The sequence below is a fragment of the Hemicordylus capensis genome, chromosome 1 (assembly GCF_027244095.1).
Source record: "Hemicordylus capensis ecotype Gifberg chromosome 1, rHemCap1.1.pri, whole genome shotgun sequence".
Taxonomy (NCBI): Eukaryota; Metazoa; Chordata; class Lepidosauria; order Squamata; family Cordylidae; genus Hemicordylus; species Hemicordylus capensis.
Window position 1 is genome coordinate 49,226,524 of NC_069657.1, and position 18,347 is coordinate 49,244,870.

The following is an 18,347-nucleotide window of genomic DNA, read 5'->3' on the forward strand; positions in this document are numbered from 1 at the left end:
ATTGGGAGTAAAGGTAGTGCGTGAGGGTCTCCTTACCTGTCTCTACTCTATGACCCCAGGACTGACTCTTCATCACTTCCTGTGCTGAGTCACAATCCTTCCCTTCCTCCTAGAGAGCAGATGGAAACATCTTTCTCGCTCTTCTTACCTATTCATTATGTAGTCCTTTAGATTAGGTCTTTCCTATCCAAGTGTACTTAACCAATAAATACTTCGTATTTAACTCTACAAGAATCTCCATGTGTTTTCTCTAAATAGCTGCAATAACTAAATCACCCTCTGCTACCTCCTCTGTAACTGGAGTGTGTGCTCTCTTCCTTAGTGCTCTGCTGTTTACCTACTGGGGGTAAAAATTAACAACCCCCAACAAATAAGAAACCATATTTTTAATGTTAATTTATTATATGCAACAATACATGTATTATTAAGAGGTGCATTTAGGACCGGAAGTGATTCTTCTTTAACAAAAGCAGCTGTAGGAGGCCTGATCCAGATTGGGACTGGGACTATTAACTCTCTCACCTTGTGCCATTTCCACACTTGTTTTGTGCTCCCACTTCTGACTGATGAGATTTAGTTTCTTTATTAATCAGCTGAGCATCAGATGGAGGTGAGCAGCAGTGCACTCCTACAACAACAACAACAACAACAACAACAACAGATCACATCAGGTGTCCAGAGAACAGTCCTGAATGCCAAGGTGCTTCAGCTCTCAGCAATCTGCAGATTCAATGTTTCTGAGCCTTTCCAGATGGCAACAAACTATGGGATATTCCAAGTTATCATGCATGTTCCAAGTGTGATCTTACTCCCATACACACACTGCTGCAGGCTGCTGCACTCCTTCCTGGTACAATCTTACCCTCTGTACACATGCTGAACAGGGACCTCACATGATTTTCACAGCACCACCTGATGGCCAGATCTTGCATTTTGAGAAGATTTCCCCCCAGTCACCACAGAAGTAATAATGAAAAAGGGTGGGTTTTTCTCAGAATGAAAGAGCTGGCCAGCAGGTGGCACTGCAAAAATCACACGAGGTCCCTGCTCAGCATGTGTATACAGAACAAGGAGGACACATTCAGAAGTAGCAGTCAGTCAGTCATGTTTATTTACGGTCATAGATTCAGAAGTAGCATGGAAGGCCTGTAGTAGTGAGTATGCAGGGAATAAGATTGCTCTTGGAACTTGTGCAAAAGCTTGGTACATCCCACAGTTTATTGCCATCTGGAAAGACACCAAGCCTGAAGCTACAAACCTGAAGTCTCTTTTGTTCTTTCTTCAGCTTTCTTCAACTCACAAATCAGCCATTCCCATTATTGATGGATGGGGGCAGGATGTGTCATCTTATAAGCTCTGATGGCATCCCCCGTTCAGAACAAGCCCAGACCCATCTCTGTCTCGCTTCCAGCCACAGAAACATTAACACAGGCATCCTGAGCCATGCCCAGTAATCTGCAGAACAGCAAAAATGGCCGGTCAGCCTCCACAACTTCAGTCTCATAACATGCTAGAAATATTCCATCCAATCTTTTTGGACTGTTGTTTTCTTTCCTGCCCCTAATCACCTTCCAGAACTCATGAAGCCCTCTGGGGGCATGATGACAAGTCTATCCCCACCACCCTTCAGTATTGTAACCACGTAGCTAACAAGAACTGTAGCTCAGTGGAAGAGCTTTGGCTTTGCATGTAGAACAGGGCTGCTCAACTTCAGCCCTCCTGGAGATGTTGGCCTACAACCCCCATAATACCTGGCTATTGGTCACTGTGGCTGGGAATTATGGGAGTTGTAGTCCAAAAATGTTGGAGAGGCCTAATTGAGCAAGGCTGATGTAGAATGTCCAAGGTTCAATCCCTGGCATCTCCAGAAAGGGCTGGGAGATCCATCTAAAATCCTGGAGAACTGCTGTAAATCAGTGAGTGAGAGTCAGGGGCACACCTAGATGATTTTGGCACCTGGACCAGCCCTTCCACGAGCCCCCCTCACCACCATCACCACCACCAGGCCCCCAAAGCATAAATTTAGGGGGCCTCCTGCTGTGGCTAACGTACATGCCATCCCCCCCCCCAAAAGCTGCCGCGTGGCCAAGGGATGGCTGCGGGGGGTAGGGTGAGCCAAGTAGTCAACCTCCTCTTCCTCCCCTGGCGGTGACAGCGGCGATGGTGGCAGCAGCCCACAGGCTTGCAACGAAATTTTTATGAACTGCGCAAGCGCACCACGCAGTTCACAGCAGACGCTGGGCAGAGAGGGCCAGCTCCCCCCATCGCTGCCGCCGCCACCTGTGATGGCCTTATGGGCAGCCATCTAGGGAAATCCAGAAAGGCTGTATTTCTGATGAGATTTACTGTAGTGTGATGATGGAAATGTGAACCAGGAAGTCCCCTGTTCACTTTTTTCCCCTCTCACAAACCCATCTTAGGTACACATCAATATTCTCTTAGCCTCACTTTCCATCCACAATACAGGGTGAATGTTCAGGTGTTTAAAAAACAAACAAACAGGGATACTGTACTCTCATACCACATCCCCGAGAGTGTTCCTGCCAGGGGTTTCGCTATAATTGAGCAGATGAGTTCAAAGAAACTGGCCCCCCAGCTCCTGAGGGCCCCCCAGCTCCACCCCTCCCTATTTTTTCTAGTATCTCCCTTACTCCGAGGGGCCACTGGGGAGAAGAGTGAACACGGCCCCCTCTCTCTTAACTACGCCCCTGGTTCCTGCAACTCCTGCCCATGGGTTGATGTGCTCAGAAGCTGCGCCCCGCTCCTCCTTCCCCCCCCCCTCACTGGCCACAGTTACAGTCTTTGTCTGTAGAGGCAAATGGATTCCTCATGGATGGATTCTTCCTGTAATCAGAACACCAGCAGTGCTTTGGGAATGGAGACCATTGCGCAATGGTAGAGGGTTCCAGGTATCCCTGAGACCCTCTCCCTGGCATCTCCAGGGAGTTATTTGCACATGGCTTCATGCTGCGGGGTAAATGTTGAGCGAAGCCACTTCAGACTATACTAGTGGCATTGAGGGAAGCACACACACACACACACACACACCGCTCTCAGATTTTGTTTGGAAACAAGTTCACATGGCATGCTCCGTGTTTTCCTTCTAGCCAATGGTTAGCAAGGAGAACTTCCTAAAGAGGGATATCTGCATTTCTAAAGATCCCTCTTCTCATGCTAATGATTCTCTCTCCCTATTTGCTCCAGAGTTTTCAGGAAAAGTCACTTAAAACCAGCATTTTAAAAATCTGGAAATATGTTGAGATAAGCTAGAATTTGCATCACAAAGACTGATTTGTGTGTGGAGTGGACCCAAGAATCTCAAAGGGACTTCGGGGTAAGTTTGGCTGGTGTGTGAACCTACATACTTGTCACGCCCTTACTCGAGGACTGTGGAGAGGAGTGGGGGGCAGGGGACATTTTATTATTATTATCTTGTTTACACAGTCAGACAGGTGTTATTGACTGGTTTGTTTTATCCAGGCATCGAGTCCTTCCCAAGGACCTGGGATGCCAGAATTTTATTGTCAATTGTTATAGATATCGTCGCAGAATATAGGCTGTTCCCAGTAAAGCTGCTTTTTGTAATTGGCTGGTGGTGATTTCTGTGACCCCTATGGTGTTGAGGTGCTCTTCATTGTCTTTTATTATTATTTTACATCTTATATCTCGCTCTTCCTCCAAGGAGCCCAGAGCGAAGTACTACATACTTAAGTTTCTCTTTCACAACAACCCTGTGAAGTAGGTTAGGCTGAGAGAGAAGTGACTGGCCCAGAGTCGCCCAGATAGTTTCATGGCTGAATAAGGATTTGAACTCGGTCTCACCGGTCCTAGTCCAGCACTCTAACCACTACACCACGCACCACACTTACTAGGAAGTGGGGAGGTGCCTGAGGAGGAACAGGCTGGTGATTCAAATGGGGAAGTAGTTGAGACAGGCCAGGGCGAGTGTTTGTCGCAGGAGGGGCCAACAGGGCCGGGTGATGTTGGGAGAGAAGGATCAGGATCTGAGCCAGAGATGGAATGGCCACTATCTCCTTGAGGACGCAGGTGGGAAAGACATCAACAGCAAGTGAGGGAATTACGGAGCAGTAGTCGACTAACAAGAAGGCAGCAGGAGCCGGATTGAATCTATGGCAGGGGTGGAGTATTGATTAAGTGCACGTGGTTGCGGACTATAAATTTGGCAGCCTGTGCCTTGAACAAACTGCTGGAAACAACACGTCTAATATGCTTTGAGCCTTTGTCGGAGAGTTTGTGACTCTAGAGTGGGCTTCTGAAGTTTTCCTGGAAAACCTGGGTTATCAGATCTGTACTGGGTCTATGGTGCACTGTTTCCACTCCTCGTTTCTATATTCATGGTGAGACGGTTAAAACTTATCATTTATCAGTCAAGCTGAACCTTGAGCTACAATTCCAATTGGCTATTGTGTCATAAATCTCTGGTCAGCTTCTCCAGTAGAATGAGCTTGTGACAGCACTCTCCTCTGAAGTAGATGCGGAGTAGAAGCCCTGTGTGTAAAGCTTCTAGGTAGGGTTGGGAAAGACTCCTGTTTGGAATGTCCTCTGCTAACTGAACAAAAAGGCACTTTTAAAAAGTGGTGGTTTTCTTTATTGAGAAGGAGGAGAGCAATTGGCTCTATCCAACCCAATGGCGGATTAAGGCAGAGGCAGAAGAGGCATCTGCCTATGCTGGTGAAATTTGAGGAGTGGCAACTTTTGCCACTCCTCAAATTTTGCCGTGCCTCTTGTGGGGGGGGGGCAGTAGCTGCGGGGAGAGGGGGCATGAGGGGAAATCTCCCCCTTTTACTCTAAATATTGCCACTGCCATGGTGGGATGGGGTGCAGTGTTGGTGGCTGTCTGCAGGGAGGGGGGGCGAGGAGGGAAGTGTGCCCCCTTTTCTTTACCTTTTAAAATGCCATGAGTGGCGGTGGCCTGTTTCTGGCCTGGCCACCCTCCAGTAACATCCACGTCACCTGGCTCACGAGCTCCACCTCTGAAGCCCAGTGAGCTTCTCTCCCCCTGTCTTTTCAGGCAGCATTTGCTGCCTGAACAGCGTTTATTTCCCTTTCTCTCCCTTGAGGGGAGATGGACCTTGAAGCAAACAGCTGCCTGAAAAGACAGGAGGAGAGGAGCTCGCTGGGTTCTGGAGAGCCCAAGCTCCTCTCCCCCTCGCATTTCAGGCATCCGTTTGCTGCCTGAACAATGTTTATTTCCCTTTCTTTCCCTCACTGGAGAGTTAATCTGAACCACTGCTCTATATGCAACCACAGTACTACTTTAAACTGGTTTGGCTGGGGGGATTCATGTGGAGAGGGATATGGATGAACCTTCCCCGCAACCTCCGACATGATAATGGAACACTCCGAGTGGATATCAGGACTTTTGGGGAATCAGAAAGGGCATGTTCTCGGCATGACCCCCTTTTTAATTTCATGGGCTGGTTTGATGGGAGAAAGGAAAGTATAATTCAAACCATCTCACAGATAATCATTTTACCACACATTCTACTGCAGATTTTTCTACACTTTGGCAGCTGATAGGGACACAGGGAGACAGGAAGCTGCCATATACTGAGTCAGACTGTTGGTCCATTTAGCTCAGTATTGTCTTCACAGACTGGCAGCAGCTTCTCCAAGGTTGCAGGCAGGAGCAGGGGCGTAATGATAGGGGGGCAGGGGGGCACATGCCCCGGGCTCCACCCTGGCGGGTCACGTGGGGGGCGCCAAAAAGTGGCTTCCCCCCGCCCCCCCTGGATCGCCCGCCGAGTGTGGTGGCGGGTGTGTGGTGGCGTGCGTGCGGCAGCGATTTGGCGGTGGCGGGCGATGGCAGCAGGTTGCCCGCGGCCACCGGCCGCCACCGGCAAATCGCCGCCGCACGCCCGCCGCCACACTCGGCGGGCGACCCGCCGCCGCACGCCACCACCAAATTGCCGCCACCGCCGGCAATCTGCCGCCTGGGGGGTGCCACCGCGCCCTCACAGGTATGTGGGGGCCGGGGGAGTGCCATTTCAGGGCCAGAGCTTGCCCTGGGCGCCGTTTCCCCCCCAATACGCCACTGGGCAGGAGTCTCTCTCAGCCCTATCTTGGAGAAGCCAGGGAGGGAACTTGGAACCTTCTGTATACAAGCATGCAGATGCTCTTCCTAGAGCGGCCCCATCTGCTAAGGGGAATATTTTACAGTGCTCACATGAAGTCTCCCATTCATATGCAACTAGGGCAGACCCTGCTTAGCAAAGGGGACAATTCATGCTTGCTACTTAGCAGGATGATACAGATGACTGAGCTACCTGGACTCAGAGTAGTTTGGTCATCTTTACGAGCTGTTTGGGAGATGGGGCCATAGCTCAGTGGTGGAGCATCTGCTTTGCATGTAGATGGTCTCAGGTTCAATCCCTGGCATCTCCAGGTGGGGCTAGGAAAGACTCCTGCCTGAAACCCTAGACAGCTGGCTTCTGCCAGTCAGAATAAACAATGCTGAGCTAGGGGGACCAGTGGTGTAATAAGGTCTGAAGGGGCCCATGTTTCATCACTGAACACTGCTCCCCTTCCGCTTGCTTTTGGCTGTGCCATAGGCACCACCAAATATTTTCCAGGGGGCTTATTTTTTTATTGTCTTGGTGGTTCCTCCTGCCAGCCACCACCACCACCTGCATGCTTGCCTCCCTCCCTCCCCACCACCGGCAACAAGCTGGGGGAGCCGTCTATCCACCTGTCCACACTTGTAGGCACCAGCAAAGAGCCAATTAGTGCATCATGGGACCAGGTGGTGGTTAAGCCCCTGAGATGGACCAATGGTCTGATCCAGTAGAAGGCAGCTTCATTTGTACTTACATAGCTCTGGAAATGAATACAAAAAGAAAATAGAGGCAAATTGTCTTGCTTGGCTAAACTGTCAATATAACAAGGCCTCCATGGTTTTTTTTAAAAAACTGACTTGATTAGAGGTGGTTTAAACATCAAGAGGGTAATCCAGACAAATGTAGACATATCACTGAAATTAATAGCATTTGAAAGTGTTAAGTGTGTGCTTTTCATTCAATTGCTTTAAATGGGACTTAGGTATGCCTAACTTAGTATAGATTGTACCATAATGCTGATATCCTGTGCATGGCACAGTATTGCCTGGTAACGGGAATTTCCAGATGTTGTTGACTACAATTCCCAGAATCCTCGGCCAAATGCCATTGCAGCTGAGGATTCTGGGAGCTGTAGTCAACAACATCTGGAAATCCCTGTTATAGGGAACACTGCATTAGGGGTGTGCAATTCGGATTTTCGGTGTTTCAATTCGGATCTGAATCAAAACACCCCCGATTTGTTTTGGATCTGAATCTGGCCCTTTCGAATCACCCCCGATTCGATTCGGATCCGAATTAATCCAAATCTGAATTGATTTGGATTAAAAAAATGGGTCCTGGGGCCAAAGGAGTGGGGTGGGGTGGTAGTACCTAATGGGTGGAAGCTACCACCCAAATTGCAGAGGGATTGGCCAAAGGGCTGATTTTTGGTGAATTTTTGAAGTTTTAATGTCTTTGGGGCAGATTGGGGGCATAACATGGGATCTGGGCCAAAAGAGTAGGGTGGGGTAGTAGTGCCTAATGTGTGGAGGCTACCACCCCAATTTCAGAGTGATTGGGCAAAGGGCTGATTTTTGGTGAATTGTTGAAGTTTACACGTCTTTAAGTTTCCCCCCCATTAGGTATAATGGAGGGTGTATCACTTCATGTCAGGGGGAAAGGGGTGGCCTAGAGCAGTGTGGGGTTGGTGGTAGTGCAAGGTAGGGGCAAGGAAGCTACTTGATTTTTTTCAAAGGATTTGGGCAGAGGGCTGATTTTTGGTGAATTGTTGAAGTGTACACGTCTTTAAGGTTTTTCCTCATAAGGTATAATGGAGCTTTCAGCAGCCCTATAAGTGCACTTGGGGGGTGCTAGGGTGGCCCAGAGCAAGTGGTGGGGTAGTGCACATAGGATGCCAACCACCCCCATGGGTTTCTAACCCATGGCGTACAGGGTTCTGTTGTTTCTGAGGTGTTCTGAGCGTAGATTCTATGATAGCAAATGAGAGTGGATTCATGGTGTCTCATTGAAAATCTAATTTGCTATTAGAGAATCCACACTCAGAACACCTCAGAAACAACAGAACCCTGTACGCCATGGGTTAGCAACCCATGGGGGTGGTTGGCACCCTATGTGCTCTACACCACCACTCTCTCTGGGCCACCCCAGCACCCCCCAAGTGCAGTTATGGGGCTGCTGAAACCTCCATTACACCGTATGAGCAAAAACCTTGAAGACCCAAAAACTTCAACAATTCACCAAAAATCATCCTTTTGCCCAATCCCTCTGCAATTGGGATGGTAAACTCCACCCATTAGGTGCTACCACCCCACCCCACTCTTCTGCCTCTGGTCCCACGTTATGCCCCAAATCTGCCACAAAGACACTAAAACTTCAAATATTCACCAAAAATCAGCCCTTTGCCCAATCCCTCTGCAATTGGTATGGTAAACTCCACCCATTAGGTGCTACCACCCCACCCCACTCTTCTGTCCCTGGTCCCACGTTATGCCCCAAATCTGCCACAAAGACACTAAAACTTCAAATATTCACCAAAAACCAGCCCTCTGCCCAATCCCTCTGCAATTGGGGTGGTAGCCTCCACCCATTAGTACCTACCACCCCACCCCACTATTTTGCCCCTGGGACCCAAAATTTGAGTAGACGTCACATCAGACCTTTTTGCATTGAAGTCAATGGGAGGCAAAAAGGTGGGAAATTCAAATAGATGTCATTGCTTAAAATGGAGGGGGAAGAAGAAGGCATTTATTGGCCACAAAATGGAGGGCCGAAACAACAGATATTTCAGAGCTGAAACGGGGGTGATTCATTTCGGCTCCGAAAAATTTCGGAGGGCTAGAAGGGTGATTTGGTTTGGATCCGAATCACCCGAAATTGGCTGTTTCGGGTACAGATCGTTCTGTACCCGAAATGTTTCGCACACCCCTACACTGCATGGCACAAGTCCATTCCACTGAAATCAGTGCAGCAGAAGAGCCAATCTAGGTGTGAATGGAGATGTGTGAATGCACCTCTTTGTTCCCTTAAACATTTTGCAACAATCAAACACATAACCATGGGATAAGGTGAGGGTTGTGTTGTTTTTTTATTTCCCTGCACCATTTTCCTGATGAAAATTGCCCTGCAAGCTGTCATTTGTCCCATTATGAAAAACATACTAGTACACCCACATCTTCAGTGTCTCACCTGGTTTGCCTGTAAGAATTTATAGTTTGTAGGATTGTAGCCACTTTAAAATGGGATACAAGGAAACGTTTTAATTAATAAATAAAAAATTTAAACCAAGGTAAGACTTGACTTCCTCCATGATAAAACATAGCAGGGCTGCCTATCTCTTACTGGGGTAGGGCAGCATGAAGAGGAGATGGCTGCTTCTTTTGAGCTAAGAGGAATTTAATGAATGTGGATTCTTTCTTTTCCATTTTTTATTTTCTCTCTGTATTTTAATGTGGCTTCTGGTTCTCCCTTATCACCTGTCTTCACTTGCATCTTACCTGGGGGAAGCCCACTCCATATTTTTGGGAATGAAGGTACCTATTGCTGGTGCCCAGAACATTCCCCCTATGTTCCTAAGAAGCTGTCTTTTGTCAGACTGTTGGTCCATCTAGCTTGATATTGGCTGGCAGCAGCTCTTCAAGGTTTCAGGAGATGCTGAGGATTGAACCTGGGACCTTCTGCGTGCATGGCAGATGTTCTGCCACTGAGCTACAGCTCATCCCTTTACATCCCCTCACCTGCTGTCCCCATCAGCCATTTCCTTAGCATTTCTAACCACTTCCACTGGCACCTGTCAAAATTCTGATTTTCACAATGTGTTACACACCTAGACTAATTCACAGCTTTGTTCTTCTATAGCAGCCAGACTTTGTGTGCAGCTTTTCGTGCTTGACATAATATGCAAATTAGCATGAACTAACCTGTGTGACAGTGAGCAATTTGCATAGAAACATAAACAAACGTTTATGAAAAGTGTGTGGGCTGTATGTTCCATGAGAGGTGACAAATTGCCAGTCTCCGTGAATCATGTCCTTTATTTATCTCAAGATTATCTTTCTTCTGCGTCATTACATAGCCTGCCTCAGTCTTAAGTGGTAGAAAGAGGCTTCTGCTTCTCAAGGACTCTGTTTCTCGAGGGCCTTGGAGGGCTTCAACAAAGACAGAAGCTAAGCATGTTTAAGTCCCAGTGATTTCAGTGGCAGAGAATTATTTTATTTTATGTGTTAAGTTGTGAAGGTAGTAGCCATACTATATTCTTCTATTTCTCCCTCACCAACTTTTAAATTTGTCCCAACAGGGCTTCTCTCTGATATACACAACAGCAACACAGATCTGTTTTTACCCTCATTTATGCCACCTATGCAATCCTCCCCAACCAAGAAAGAAAGAAAGAAAGAAAGAAAGAAAGAAAGAAAGAAAGAAAGAAAGAAAGATTGATTTACCACTGTAGATCACGTTTCACGTAGTCTGACCACATACTATTAAACTTAGTGCTAACATCACATCCATGAAACATTACACATGCCTTAACTAGAATCCAGAAGATTCTTTGTCCAGATTTCAATAAGTAAACTGAAGTGGATATGCTGCTTTCTGATGTGATTAGATTAGTCATCTTACTATCATAACAGCTCTGAATAGCCACATCTGCTGGTGCAGATCTCCCATACTGATGGTATGTATTTGAGGATCAAAAGGAAGGCAGTTTGATCACTGAACACTACAATGAACACTACAATGATCATTGAACAATGATCACTGAACACTACAATGAGGATAATGTTATTTCTTTGTCCAGCTTCTTCCTTCCAGAATGGTGCCATCATGGGAGAAAGCACCACATCGATAGCATATGAATAGAGGGTCCCCCAAGTTCTTTATACCTCCCACAGCTATCATGACCGATATGTTCTGACCAATGAAATCTGTCCAGAGTCTAATGGGCCTGGAATATGTTTGTTCATTTTTCCTGGATCACTTGTAAGCTTAATTACAAAAGAGACATTTTAACGAGGACTGGTAAAAAGGAAGCTGAAAGGGAAAGTCAGAAGGGTCAAATCACTCCAGAAAGCATTGAACTTATTTAAAACCACAATAATAGAAGTACAGTTGGAATGTATACCAAGAAGGAGGAATGGTACCACCAAATTCAGGAGAATGCTAGCGTGCCTAACAAGTAGAAGCCATAAAAGGGAAGAAGACTTCCTTCAGAAAATGCAAGTCCTGCCCAAATGAAGAGAACAGAAAGGAACATAAACTCTGGCAAAAGAAATGCAATTAGACAATAAGGGATGCAAAAAGAGAGTTTGAGGAGCATATAGCTAGAAGTATCAAGGGGAATAACAAAACTTCTTTAAATATATCAGAAGTTGAAAACCTGCCAGGGAGGTGGTTAGTCCCTTAGATGATGAGGGTGTGAAAGAGATTATTAAGGAGGGTAAGGAGATTGCGAAGAAGCTGAATAAGTTCTTTGCATCTGTCTTCACAGCAGAGGACACTGACTATATACCTGCTCTGGAACTGAGCTTTTCAGGCTTGGAGGCTGAAGAACTGGGCCAATTTGAGGTGATGAGAGAGGGTGTTCTAAACTGTCTTGAAAAACTAAAAATTAACAAATCACTGGGGGCCAGATGGCATCCACCCAAGATTTGAGTTCCTTCAGAACTCAAATGTGAAATTGCTGATCTCCTAGCAAAAATATGTAACGTATCCCTACAATTAGACTTTGTGAAACAGGATGTTAGACTAGACAAGCTTTGGGCCTGATCTAGCAGGGCTGTTCTTATATGCTTATGTAAAGTCATTCAATATTTTGGCTCAGTTTGGGTTCAGATTTGACTGTATTTTGTGTGTTTGTGTACAGAAAAGCATTATATAGTTTACAACCATTTCCTTCCAGTATCCCCAGCTCCCCTCCCCATACCCTCCCCATACCCACCCTGTCCATCCTGAGCCAGCCCTCCCCACCCCAAACCTGCCTTCTCCCCACTCACCACCCCCACCTATTGGGAGGAAGTGAGAAAGAAAGAAAAAGATAGAGGAACAGAGAAAGAGAGAAGAAAGACAGAAGAAAGGAAGGAAAGGACTGAAGAGAAGGAACACCTTTTTATCTATAAAATTTATTTATTCATTTATTTTATTTTATTTTATTTTATTTTATTTTATTTAACACATTTGTATACCACCCAAAATGCAAGTTCTCTGGGCGGTTTACAACAAAACAATAAAAACAACCAATACAAAGATTAAAACATTTCAACAATTAAAATTTAAAACATTAAAACTATTAAAACACAATTAAAACAATCTACATATTTATAGATTTCTCTTATTTATTTCTCTAAGATGTACCCGTGGCTAATCCCATGTGTGGCAGTTCTCGCGAGAGTTCACGAGTAGCTGCCAGATAGCCACGGGTGCAGAGAGAGACAATGGTGGCTGCCGCTGGGCCGGCCAGTGGGGAGGGAGAGTGCCTGCCACTGGGCCGGCCAGCTGGCAGGGAAAAACAACAGAATGAACTAGGGACACAGATGCTCTATGCCAGGTCAGCTAGTATTTAATTAAAAGCCTGGGTGAACAAATGCATCTTGACTGCCTTTTTTAAAGTTGTAAGAGATGGTGAGGCTCTTATTTCAGCAGGAAGTGTGTTCCAAAGCCTCAGGGCAGTAATGGAGAAGGCCCATCCCTGAGTAGCCACCTGACGAGCCCATGGAAACTGAAGACGAACCTCTCCAGATGATCTCAATGGGCAGTGTGGTTCATAGCAAAGAAGACGTTCTCTTAAATACCCAGGGCCCAAGCTGTTTAGGGCTTTACAGGTTATAACCAAAACCTTGTACTTTGCCCGGAAACTTATCGGCAGCCAGTGTAGATGTTTTACGATAGGAGTGATACGGTCTCTCCGAGATGACCCAGAGACCAACCTGGCTGCTACATTCTGGACTAACTACAGTTTCTGGACTATTTACAAAGGCAACCCCACATAGAGCTCACTGCAGTAGTCAAGTCTGGAGGTGGCCAGCAGATGTACTACTGTTCTAAGGTCATTTATCTCAAGAAACAGACGCAGCTGGCGTATCAGCCAAAGCTGATAAAAGGCACCTCTGGCCACTGCCTCAGCCTGGGACACCAGGGAGAGTTTTGTGTCCAGAAGCAACCCCAGACTGCGTACCTGTTCCTTCTGGGGAAGTGTGACTCCATCCAGAACTGGCCGATCAAAATCATCTCCCAAGTTCTGACCCCGCACAATAAGTACCTCCACCTTATCTGGATTCAGCCTCAGCCTGTTACCTCTCATCCAGTTTATCACTGCCTACATGCAGGCATTTAGAGAGGTTATGCCCTCTCCCAATGATGCTGACATGGAGAAAAATATTTGGGTGTCATCAGCATACTGATAACACCCTGCACCAAATCTTCTGATGATCTATCCCAGCGGTTTTATGTAGATGTTAAACAACATTGGAGACAATTTAGAGCCCTGAGGGACACTATACAAAAGTTCAGTTTTTGAAGAACAACAGTCCCCAAGGGACACCATCTGGAATCTGCCTGAGAGGTAAGAGTGGAACTGCTGCCTCCCACGCCCAACCCCCTCAGACGCTCAAGAAGGATACTATGGTCGATAGTATCAAAAGCTGCCGAGAGGTCCAAAAGGACTAACAGAGTCACATTTCCTCTGTCAATTCCCAATTGGAGATCATTCATCAGGCCGACCAAGGCAGTCTCCACCCTAAAGCTCACCCAAAAGCCGGTCTGAAACGGGTCTAGATAATCAGTTTCATCCAAGACTGCCTGGAGTTGGGAGGCCACCACCCTCTCAATTACCTTGCCCAGCCATGGAAGATTGGAGACAGGTCTATAGTTGCTCAACTCTGAGGAATTCAAGGCAGGCTTCTTCAGAAGTGGTCTAGCAATTGCCTCCTTAAGGCAAGGAGGCCTCCTGCCATCCCTCAGAGAAGCATTTATGATCTCTACTAGGCCTTCTACAACAACCACCTTGCCAGATAGTATTAGCCATGTCGGGCAAGGGTCAAGAGAACAGGTGGCAGGCTGCATCACTCCAAGTAGATAGTCCACATATTCACGAGTCACAAACTGAAACTGATCCAGCCTAACCACATAAGAGGAGTCGCTAGACACCTCCAATTCAGACACTGCAGTAATTGCGGGGTCTAAATCCAAGTTGTCCTAAATCCAATGTGTGTGGTTTTATCCACAAAAATATCATCAAACACGTCACAGCAGGAAATAGATGGTTCCAAATTCTGATTCAAGAGAGGAGGGGCACTCACTAGCCCACTCACAAGCCTGAACAACTACGCTGGACGTGAACTTGTGGATGCAATGCGGGCTGAAAAGAATATCTTCTTTGCCACCTGTATTGCCAGAGCATAGATCTTCAAATGTGCTCCATGTTGTATTCTGTCAGATTTGAGGCGAGTCTTCCTCCACTTGCGCTCCAATCGTCTACCTCACCGCTTCAGCCCCTGTCGTTCTTCCTTATACCAAGGGGCCAATTTTGAAGCGGGTCGAAGAGGACGCTTAGGTGCAATCATGTCTACTGCCCTGGTGAGCTTGCTGTTCCAGTTCTCCACCAGGGCATCAACAGGATCACCAGCAGAGCCAACACTAAATCCCTACAAGGCTTCTTGGAACCCTATTGGATCCAATAACCTTCTCGGGCAGACCATTCTAATGGGCCCCTCACCCCTGCAAAGCTGGGGTGTGACTGTGAGTCCAACCTTAACGAGATGGTGGTCCGTCCATGACAATGGGGAAATCACAGGAGTCCCCAACCATAGAACACTACTCTGATCAGAGTGAAGGACCAGATCAAGTATGTGACCAGCAATATGAGTCGGTCCCAAGACCCTTTGGGATAGGCCCATAGTTGTCATGACCGCTATGAACTCCTGAGCCACCCCAGACAAATTGGCCCTAAAGTGGACATTGACGTCCCCCAGCACCACAAGCCTGGGAGATTCCAACACCAAACCCGAGACCAAGTCCATCAGCTCAGTTAGGGACTCCATCGGGCAGCGGGGTGATCGGTACACCAACAGAAGTCCCACTCTATCCCTGGTCCCCAAACTTAGGTACACACATTCAGTATGGTCAGACACTTCCACAGGAATCCTGGTCAGGGAGAGTTTATTCTTATAGACCACAGCCACTCCACCTCCCGGTCCAGGCCCCCACACCTGCTCCTCAACAGAATACCCTGGAGAGAGAAGCTGGGGCCAGACTGGGACTAGAACTGCTGACTCACTTCCTCTGGCACCGATCCCGCACAGACTCACCCACAGGGCAGTAGCCACATCCCCACACATTAGGGGGCACACAGGCTGGCAAGCTGACAACAGCAGACAGCAACCACCCAGGCTCTCACCACTGGGCAGCAGCTGCTCTGGGAAGCAGATGTTAAAGCCTCCTCCTCCCTGCAAGGCTTCTGGCAATTGAGGCCAGAAGTAACTATAGGCAAGTTTTAAAAAAGGCTTGTACGTTCAAGGAAGTTGTCCCAAATATCTGACCATTGTATTTAACTTTCCTGTACAGTTCCTGTTCAGACAATGGCTTATATACTGCTCAGCGCCCAGCTGATCCAAAAGCGGGGCATGTGCATTGGTTCTGTCTGAGTCCAAAGTCCTATTCATGTTGGAAGCGAGTTCGGAAGGACTCTGTGTCTCAGAATGATCCTTGCTTCAGCACTGACGCAGTTCTTAGAAGACACGGAGCCCTTCTGAGCTCACTTCCAGCATGGACGGGGTTTGAGTGGAGGCAGAGGCAACAACTATGATTTCTACTGCAAATATTTATATACTGCTCTTCAACTAAAGTTCTCAAAGAAAGAAAAGTTATCAAAGAAGGTTTACATAGAAAAATAAATAATACATAAATAAGGTAGCCCTCTGTCACCAAAGGGCTTACAATCTAAAAAGAAACGTAAGGCAGATACCAGCAACAGCCACTGGAGAGATGCTGTGCTGGGGTTGGATAGGGCCAGTTGCTTTCCCCCTACTAAATTTAAGAGAATCACCACTTTAACAGCTGTCTCTTTGGTCAGTTGGCAGGGGTCACTAGACAATGCACATGCCCCACTTTTGGATCAGCAGGGCGCTGTAAGCCACTAACTTTAAAAAAGTGATTCAGTAACCCTTTTAGATTGTGAGCCCTTTGTGGACAGAGAACCATTTTAGTTAGTTAGTTAGTTAGTTAGTTAGTTAGTTTAATATCTATGTAAACCGCTTTGGGAATTTTTGTTGAAAAGTGATATATAAATATTTGTCGTATTCGTAGCCAGTTCATACACTTTGAACTGGACTAGATACATTTCATGCAGAATAATATCAAACGTTTTCGCTTGCAGTGTAATCCTTCTGCATGAATACTTGCTAGCCTGGGACAATCTAGGCCAGGGTTTCTAAACCTTGGGCCCCCAGATGTTGCTGGACTACAACTCCCATCATCCTCAGCCACAAAGGCCATGTCTGGGGGTGATGGGAGTTGTAGTCCAACAACATCTTGGGGCCCAAGGTTCAGAAACCCTGCTCTAAGCTCATTGACACAACTGACAGCAGAGTAGGAGCAGCACCCAACCTAGGCAGGAGAGCCATGGGCAATTGTGTGCTTGCAAACATCAAGGAAGGGGGCATGATCATGTGTGACACCATAGCTGGGAAGGACTGCTTTTCCTCCTACAGCTTGGTAAAAGGCTGGGGATGCAATCAGGGCAGAGTGGACTCCTCCTACCCAACTGCCACCTCACATGTGATCACTCTTCCCTCCTCCTACCTTAACGTTTGCAAACACTACTGACAATCAGGAGCACATCTGGCTCTCCTACCCAAGCTGTACATTACTCCTACTCTGCCAGTGGCCGTATGAACTGTTGAGGAGTGTGAGGAGAAACATTAAAGTCCTCACACAAGCGAGTATGCTCTGATGGTGGTAAAGAAGTTTAGCCCAAAAGATTATTGGGAGACATTAGGCTGAGTTCAAAAACCAAAGATTTAAGAAACTAAAATATCACTTACTGAGAGAGAGCCATTGAACACCGTACACAAACAGGCACTAGACATCAACAACAACTGAACATTTCTAAGTGACTCTTAACTGACCGAGACCTATTAACATGACTCATCATGCCTCTAGTGGACAGAAGAGGTTACTGCGGTGCTAAGAGCAATGCTTTAGAATTCTCACTCCTAACACTCCTTCTCATTGCTTGAGCACCGATCAACAACCCCCATCATCTCTCACAATGCTAGAAAATGATCTCTTGGCTGTGGTTTATGAGCACATCAGCTATCATCTTCTCCGTTGGACAGTATTTCAACTCCACCAGACCCTTTCCTTGTACATCACATACATAATGGTATTTTGTGTCAGTTTGCTTTGTTCTGGATTTTGTCTTCTCCATTTGTGAAAGCGAAATACAACTTTGATTTGAATACCTGATTATTAAACCACACTTTGAGTTGGAATTGGTTAGCGTTTTTGGTGTCCAGAGGTTTGGTTGAAAACCAAGAGGTTTTAGGTTTATGTTCAGTTCTGGTTCACTGGAAAAAGAAAACTATCTGAAGTACTGTAGTTGTGGCTTCATGTACGATTTTACTCACTAATTAAAAGCTTGCCAAAAAGAAAGGTACAGTGTTTAGCAGGCAGAGGAACACGAGAATGTCTTCAATAAAGAAAGGTTAAGCACATCAGCTCAGATTATGTGTTTAACATAGCACATAATTTGGTCCTAAGTCTCTCTATGTGAAAAAGAGAAATGGTTACCAACTTCAGCAAAATCTTTCCAGCTAAACTTCTTTCCAGTAAATCTAACCACCTACTCTTTCACTGCTGGAATTACAGGCAAAGACTGAAGTGTCAAGCTGGTTCTAGGATTTCCCCAGTGCTGCCACAACAAGTAACAACTCAGCATGTTCATTCTGCAGAATACTGATAACATCAGTGTAAGGTGATGTTACTGGCAAAAGTGTCTTCCCGAATCTTCGTCTGAAACATCAAACCACATAGTGAAACCTCCGATAGACAAAGCCAACTTCTGCCCTCATTCACAACCAATCTGCTTCTCTTCAGAAGGGCAACAGGCTTTCCGGGCTGTGTCTGATCCTAGTTTCTGATAAATTCCAAACATGAATTCCTGTCACTCTTGGGCTAAGGGGTTGGGATCCGTTATGAGAGTGTTTCAGGCATGAATGCTTCTAATGCTTCTCACCACCACTAAAACTATCTGGACTTGGCCACCTGCAATAGAATTAA

General features: G+C 46.5%; 1 protein-coding gene across 5 annotated transcripts in view; it reads right to left on the minus strand.

Moving 5' to 3' along the window:
- BATF (basic leucine zipper ATF-like transcription factor) overlaps positions 1-17,183 on the minus strand; it is a 40,096-nt gene extending 22,913 nt beyond the window's left edge. The window contains exons 1-3 of one of the 5 annotated variants that reach the window (XM_053283729.1): positions 17,111-17,183; positions 1,259-1,455; positions 523-628 (exon numbers count right to left, since the gene is read on the minus strand). The gene's annotated coding sequence lies outside the window, so the exon portion shown is untranslated. Of the gene's footprint in view, positions 1-522; positions 629-1,258; positions 1,456-1,568; positions 1,696-2,521; positions 2,586-2,651; positions 2,761-15,376; positions 15,467-17,110 lie in introns of those variants that run through there. The other 4 variants (XM_053283731.1, XM_053283728.1, XM_053283730.1 and 1 more) reach the window with 4 other exon arrangements.
- Between the last annotated feature and the right edge of the window lie 1,164 nt (positions 17,184-18,347).